This window comes from Acomys russatus, chromosome 32 (assembly GCF_903995435.1).
Source record: "Acomys russatus chromosome 32, mAcoRus1.1, whole genome shotgun sequence".
Classification (NCBI taxonomy): Eukaryota; Metazoa; Chordata; class Mammalia; order Rodentia; family Muridae; genus Acomys; species Acomys russatus.
In genome coordinates this window covers 20,119,648-20,126,377 of record NC_067168.1, presented here as the reverse complement: position 1 = coordinate 20,126,377, position 6,730 = coordinate 20,119,648, and positions in this window count along the sequence as shown.

Below are 6,730 nucleotides of genomic sequence, written 5' to 3'. Positions count from 1 at the left end.
TCTTCTTCTTCTTCTTCTTCTTCTTCTGCTGCTTCTTCTTCTTCTTCTTCTTCTTCTTCTTCTTCTTCTTCTTCTTCTTCTTCTTCTTCTTCTTTTTTAGGTTTTTTGAGACAGGGTTTTTCTGTGTATCCCTGGCTGTCCTGGACTCACTCCTGCTTTTCTTATTCTGATCTCTGTGAGAAGGCAAGTACTCAGAGTAGGGGTGCTCTTGTAACAGTGGGTAGCAATGCCAGGCGTGATGGTGCAAGCCTTGAACCCCATCACTCGGGAGGCAGAGGCAGGTGGATCGTTGTGAGTTCGAGGCCAGCCTGGTCTACAAAGAGAATCCAGGACAGCCAAAGCTACACAGAGAGGCACTGTCTCAAACAACAACAACAACAACAACAACAACAACAACAACAACAACAAAACAAAAACAAACAAACAAAAAGAGAGTGGGTAGCGGCTGTTCATTGCTACTAAGACCTGGATCCTGAGACATTTTAGTTTTCTATCTACTGGGTTGAGCCAGCTCTCCAACTACCCTTCTGGTAATTTTCTCCATCTCTCCACCCCTCTTCCTCTCTCTCCCCCTTTCCACGCCCTCCTTCTGCCAGGCCCCCACACACACCTCTTTCTCTTGCTGGGGCGGGGGTCTTGCTACTTCCTCTATTCTCCCTCAACACTACACAACTGCGTCAATCTACATAGTGAGTCATCTTTTGGGCTCTCCCAAGGTAGCCTGGTGACCTGGTCCCAAAGGACTGCCCAGACTCTGAGCTGGGTATAGCTTGTCTCTGATCCCTCAGGAGAAGGTCAGTCCAGTGTCTGAAATCCTGAAGACATGTCTGCATGGGCTCTTTGGAACTGCCTGGGCTCTCCTCCCTAGCTTGGGTTTCCAAATTGTCAAAACACGTTCAACCTCCATCCCCAAGGTACCCTTTGTCTAGCTTTTCTAAATGGACCTCAAGGGCAAAATGCACAAACCCTATGGTCTCTCCCCTTTTAAGAGGTCCAAATTATTCTCACCATAAGTGTGGTAGTCAAGATCAAGGGAGAACCTTAAGATCATTTGGCTTTTTCCATGTCTGACTTGGCCCAAATAGACTCCAATTTGTAATGCTTAACCACAGGAGGTTTTTTGTTGTTGTTGTTGTTTGTTTGTTTTGGTTTTGTTTTGTTTTTTTGTTTTTTACTTTAAGTAGTTCCTTCATAGGTTCTAGTTGTTAGCATTGATCCGGTGAGATGTCTATATAATGCTCCTGTCTACTGTAGTGTGAGACAAAAAAGAACAAGTCTGGAGGGTAGCTGAGACCCCCTTCTAGTGAACTTCATAGTCAGATGTGGACTGGCCAGCTGAAGCCAGTCATACCCTCACAAAATATTATTAGATTTATCAACTGAGAAACCCTGGTCTCAAATAGCCTAGCATACTGTGCCCTGCCTTTAGGCTAGCATAATCAGACAGACCAATAAGACTATAAACTGTAGAGGTTTCAGGAAATCGCACAGGGCCCAGATGAGAATTCAGAGTAGTTCTTTTGTCCTGATCAATCAGTGCTCTCAATATACCAATCCGGACCTTGAGGATCCTGAGAGTCAGCCCTTAGAGTTTCCTTCTCAATCAGTCTTAACTGTATGGAGAAAACAGCAATGCCTTAAGGAAGGACCAGAAATTCCAGAGCTCAGCCTCCTCACTCTTCAGCTTTGCAATGACTCCCCGGTCCCTAAACATGTCCGGTTGCTTCCACTGTTAGTTACCACAGTACTTGGCAGTAAAAGTGAAGGGAATCTTTAAAAAACAAAAACAAAAATCACCCATCACTCATACAAGGCTATCCTAACACCACCACCACACCTGCAGCCACACGCCCCTGGATAGTTCCCACTGGTACCACACTTCCTTCATAAAGACACACCTCATTCTAAACTCAGAGACTCAGACACATCAAACACACTTAAATATGAACATGTTTAATGGGGACATCTGTTCCAGAAGTGAAGACAGTTGAGAAATGGCCACCATAAGCACTTTCTCTTACCTACCTACTTTTCCTCCACATCTCGTCAGGAAGCCATACCCAAAGAGCCCTCATCAGGTCTAGCAATTCCCCTAAGCATCTCCTGATGGATGTCAGTTCTCCTTCTCTCCTGTGGGCAGCCTCCACCCTGCTGCTGCAGCCTTGCTCTGCTTCATCATCTCAATATACTCTTGGCTCCTTTATCTGACAAATCCTCCCAACTAGCTCTCCAATTATAATCAATATAAGAACCCCAAAGAAGATCCCTCTGATGCCAGGAAGAGGTTCCTATCCTTACTTCCCTACCTTAGACCCCTTCTTTCCAACTCTAAATCTTCCCATGTCCTGAGTCCACCTCTACCTGCTGTCAAATCTACAGCTCATAACTCCTCCAAATGCCTGTTTGTAGATACCAATGTCCAGCCTTGGACGTATCTGCTTCAGATGCACGCCACCTCTTTGCAGCCTCCTGAAGACTAGCTTGGCATTCCTGTCCTGTACAGTCTCATTCCACTCCCTGTTACACTCATCCCAATTTTGCTCATCAGGACATGCCTGGCCTATGTGCCTGATCTTCATCAGGACATGCCTGACTGTGCAGGTACTCCCTCCAGCAATCCTAATGGTCCTGACAAGGTAGACAGGAGGGTCTCCAGCTTGGATTTAACCCTCATGAGCTAATCCTACTTTCTAAATTATTATCATATAACTTTAAAGAAGGCACTACTCTGTTGTTAGTAGTCCGAGACTAGCTCCTGCTGTTCTGCAGAACTACTGCTGCTCCATCTCCTGGGGACTGCCCATAGAGGTATCTGTGCAAGTCTTATTGAACAATGCTACTTCTTTGCCAATAAATTAACTCTGGCAGGAGAGAGGGTGCAGAGGCTGAATGGCAGGGCCATGCCCTTCAGCAGGCCCCCAGCTCTGGCTTAACCACTTTGCTCTCGTCCTTGCTTCCTCTGGCGGCCTTCTTTATTCCAACTGTCCTGGGGCCCCTCTTTTCCTCTTTTATTAACCTCTTACAAAAGCTTTTGACAACCAGGTTTCTTGACATCTCCCTAGAGACCTTCTAGGAAAACATCAAAGCTGTTTGTCCTCCTCTGAGTCCGAAGAGAAATTGAACAGTATGAAAGGAGACTTGCAAAATCTCCTCTTCTTTCTGCCTCTTCCCCAGGAGAAACTCTAGTTACCCTGAAATTGGGCATGTACCTAATCGTTGAACAGAACAAATTTGCAAATTATTCGCTCTCAAGCAAACTTTAAAATCCTTGAAAGAGGAAGGGACTGTCTATACTGACTACATACATCTTTAGAATGATCCATATATTCAGAAAAATCTGGGCAGAACTAAGTCTCACTGTGTCAAAAGCCAGTACTTAGTGCCTGAAGAGATAACCATCTAAGTAGTTTTAGATAAGTTAATATTACACATAGAAATTGTATTGGCCCATGGTAGAGGACACCGAAAAGGACATTTCCTGGTGTCCAAGGGAAAAATTAACAGATGAGGCTGCAAAATGGTCTGCGTCCCAAGCACAAGATATCATATTTACCTCCACTAAAGAGGAAGAAAAACTAAAAAGATTCCAAAATCCCAAAGGGAAATAGCTCCTACTGAATAGGGGGAAAATGCTTCCAAATTTTGTATTGAAAGAGGATTTCCCTGGAATACCTCAAGGGAGCCATGGAGCTCAAGAATCAGACCATAAACACCCAAATGACCAAAAATGGCCCTTTAATTCAGGTCCTATGGGCAAAGTGCCTTCCAGTCACCCTCTGAGAATCCAGACTACCTTTTCCTCTTAGGAACTGCATTATCTAAATCAGTCCCCTGACTTTCCTATTTTTGAGACCAAAGACTAATTCTTATGAAATTAGACCCTTGGTTTGTTCTCTTTTCTATTGTCTCTCTGGCAACAAGATCTGTTGATGCACAATTTTCTCCTTCAATTTCTTGTAAATCCCAATCACCCAGGAGCCTGTGCCCTGATCAAATTCTAGAAGGAAAATAAGTATGAGGCTGCTAGAGAAGGACCTAGCTATGTATCAAAACATCAGTCTGGATGGCAAGAAGAGGTTGGATTAGTAACATTTGAATTAAAATGTTGGCCCAGTCAAAACTCATTAAAGAATAGAACGTTGTTCCAGGAGCTTCTCTACTGAATTAACTTTAAGGTAGACCTAGGACTCAGCCTTTCTCATAGTTGTATTTTACCTTTAGTACGTTCTAAAAATTAATATATAATTGGACCACCCCACACCACTGGGAAAGAAAGTGGGTCTTACCTAACCCATTACACCATACGTATTATTGTTACTAAGGCGAAAATGACTGTTAAATTTATCATGTTATACCTTATGGGGATGTCTATTCCCAAGGAAAGGTCCAATCTTTATGTATCTATGCCTGGCCTGAACCCAGCCACTTTTTTCTGGTCTACCTTTGATCTAAATGTCACTGTGCAAACAATAGTAATGTTTGTGGCACTATTCAACTTCAAGGATTGACTTCTGCCATTGACTGACAACACTCAAGCTACACCCACTTAAAGAGACAGCTCCAATTAGTTTGGGACTCTCCTCCTCCTACTGTATATACTTTTGATGTAATAAATAATCCCCAGCCACTATCAGAGAACCACACTGCTTAGTGGACAAAGAGACTAAAAATGGATGACTCTGGTACTGACTCACTGGACAGATTTCTTTAACCTCAACCAATGACCCCACCTTATCACCAGTTTCTCCTCTCTCATCTGCAGTTCATTTTGCATCCTCTAAACTATTAAATGTTATCAATAAAATGTAATAATCACAGAAACAAAAGCTCTGACAGATCCTCAGCATTGAAACACTGCATGGATACACAAATGTCTTTTTGAGATGGATGAAATATTTTGTCAATACATTCCACAAAAATGATAGTTAAATATGTAGCTGGAATACTTACTGCTGAAGCAGTTTCTTTACTGATGAAATAGTGTCTAGCCAAATAAGATACACTGTATGACTTCTTTTTTAAGACCAAAAGGTGGGACAGTGAGTCCTGCTGAACTTTGCCACTACTGGTTCCCCAAGTCAAATAAATGAAGCAACAACAAACTCTGGGGACCACAGAGTCCCTGTCTTCTGGGAGTAAATATACTTCATGCATCTCTAGGTGTGAAGAGTGACTTCCACTGTGCAATGTAATTGGGTACAGTAAAACCTACATGCTTGAATAGATGATTATCTAGTCAAAGCTGTTGTTCCCACAAGCAGACATCTCCTGATTTGCAGAAGACGCATATTTGAAGTCTTACAGTTGATTGGAGCTAGAATTATACTTTTGTCCAGTTGGCTACTACTTTCACTAGAATATTTAGCCATTTTTTACTTCATCTCAAGGCCCTTTCTGCAGGAAAATGTAGTTCTAAACTGTAGAAAGATTATTTGATATCTATCCTTACATAGATGACATAGTGTTTCTGGTGGTCCTGAATGAATTCAAAGCCCAGAAAGCACCTCCTTCTTGCATTGAACTACTAATAGAAATGCAGATTGAATCAATTATACCTTCAACAGCAAAGTTTTAAGTATACCTGCAATACTAACAGAGGATGGCTGAACAACTCTGACTCACTAGCAATGTGATGTGAAAGAACAGACTAGCATTAGACATGAGTTTGCCTAAGAGAAGCAAAATCAAACAAACAAACCAAATACAAGGGAAAACTTCACATAATCTTGGAAAGACAGTATTACACCTTCATCCCTAATAACTCAGCTTGATATGACCATTACTAAACAAAGTCAAAATGCCCTCTCTAACTACGAAGCCAAAACTCCAGGAATAGGTGATACCTTTCTAATCTAACTGAACAATAGTTTAGGAAATGGAAAGGAAAAATTACCTCTATCTTGACAACCTTATATATAATATTTGGCATTCAATTTGATTTTCTATTGCTTTTATAAAACACTGACCAAACATAACTTGGAGAAGAATGAGTTTACTTCACTTTATAGTTTCAGTCCATCACTGAGGGAAGACAGGATAAGAATTCAAGGTAAGAACTTGAAGAAAGAACTGAAGCAAAGGCCTTGGAAGAGTGCTTTCTTGCTTTAGTCCCATGGCTTGCACAGTCTGCTTCCTTGTACAACTCAGAACCACCTGACAAGGGTTAAAAGACCCACAGTGGGCTGGGCCATCCCACCTCAATAATTAACCATGAGACATATCCACAGACAGGCAACAAGATGGAGGTGTCATTTCTCTTATGATCTACTCTTCCAAAAAGTCTCTAGTTTATATAAGAAGAAAAAACTAGCCAGCACAAGGAATGAGTCAAGATTCTAGTAGGGTGTTATATAATCTGCTGTGTTCCAAGATTAGTACGTAGACTTAGAGAAACGGCTTTGACTAAATAACCCACTGCAACTTATAACAACCACCTGCTCTTAGTAGAAACAACTGACAAGTTACCATTGTTGAAGTTTGAAGAGTTCCTGATAAGATGATGAGAAGGAATGGAGTGAAATAATTACAAGTAATTCAAATATTTCTTGTTTTAATGCATATTGTATTTGTTATAATTTATTTATGTTATATCCCCATTGTTATCCCCTCCCTCTTATCTTCCCATTTCCACTTTCTCTCTTCTGCCAATTCTCCTCCCCTAGATCTCTAATGGGGGGAGGTTCTCTTACCCCAGCTTTCTGGCTACAGTCGATTGCATCCCCTTACTCTG